Consider the following 1298-nt stretch of genomic DNA (forward strand, 5'->3'; position numbering starts at 1 on the left):
CTACCTCTCTATTTTTGTGCCAGTACCATGCTGTTTTGATCACTATAGATTTATAGTATAGTCTGAAGTCTGGTAGTGTGATTCCTTCTGATTTGCTTTTATTTCTAAGTAATGTCTTGGTTATTCAAGGTTTTTTCTATTTCCATATAAAATGCAGGACTAATTTTTCTAGATCTTTAAAGTACGACAGAGGTGCTTTAATAGGGATTACATTAAATCTGTATTTTGCTTTGGGTAGTATAGACATTTTAATAATGTTGATTCTTCCCAGCCATGAGCATGGTATATTTTTCCATTGTTAATATCTTCAGCTACTTATTTTCTCAGAGTTTCATAGTCTCTTTATAGAGATCTTTCATGTCCTTTTTTAGGTACACTCCCAGATATTTCATCTTCTTTGGCACTATTATAAAGGGAATAGAGTCCTTGATTGTTTTTTCACTTTGACTACTGTTGGTATATATAAAGGCTACATATTTGTGATATTGATTTTTTATCCCGAGACACTGTTGTATTCCTTGATCACTTCTAGGAGTTTTATATTTGAGTCCCTGGGTTTTCCAGATATACAATCATATCATCTGCGAAGAGTAACGGCTTGATCTCCTCTGATCCTATTTGAATATCCTTGATTGCCCTCTCTTACCTGATTGAGATGGCTAAGATTTCCATTACAATGTTAAAAAGCAGTGAAGGCAATGGGCAACCTTGCTTGGTTCCTGAGCTGAATAGAAATGATATCAATTTTACTCCATTCAATGTAATATTGGCTGTGGGTTTGCCATAGATGGCCTCTATTAGTTTAAGAAATGTTTCTTCTATATCTATTTTCTTAAGCCTTCTGATCAAGAAAGGATGCTGAATATTATCAAAAGCTTTTTCTGCAACCATTGAAAGAATCATAAAGGTCTTTGTTTTTTATTTTGTTTATGTGATGCATTATATTTATAGTACATATATTGAAACATCCTTGGGACCCTGGGATGAAATCCACCTGATCATGAGGTATAAGTTGTTTGATGTGTTGCTGGATTCTGTTTCCTAGGATCTTATTGAATATTTTTGCATCAATATTCATTAGAGATATTGGTCTATAATTTTCTTTTCTTGTTAGGTCTTTTCCTGGTTTGGAGATCAGGGTGATTTTTGCTTCATACAATATGTTGGGAGGTATTCCTTCTTTTTCTATGTTTTGGAAAAGGTTAAGTAATACAGGTACTAGTTCCTCTTTAAAGGTTTGGTAGAATTCTGACATGAAGCCATCTGCTCCCTGGCTTTCCTTTTGGGGAGATTTCTTT

This window comes from Otolemur garnettii, unplaced genomic scaffold (assembly GCF_000181295.1).
Source record: "Otolemur garnettii isolate 467f Iridium unplaced genomic scaffold, OtoGar3 scaffold00009, whole genome shotgun sequence".
NCBI classification, from domain to species: domain Eukaryota; kingdom Metazoa; phylum Chordata; class Mammalia; order Primates; family Galagidae; genus Otolemur; species Otolemur garnettii.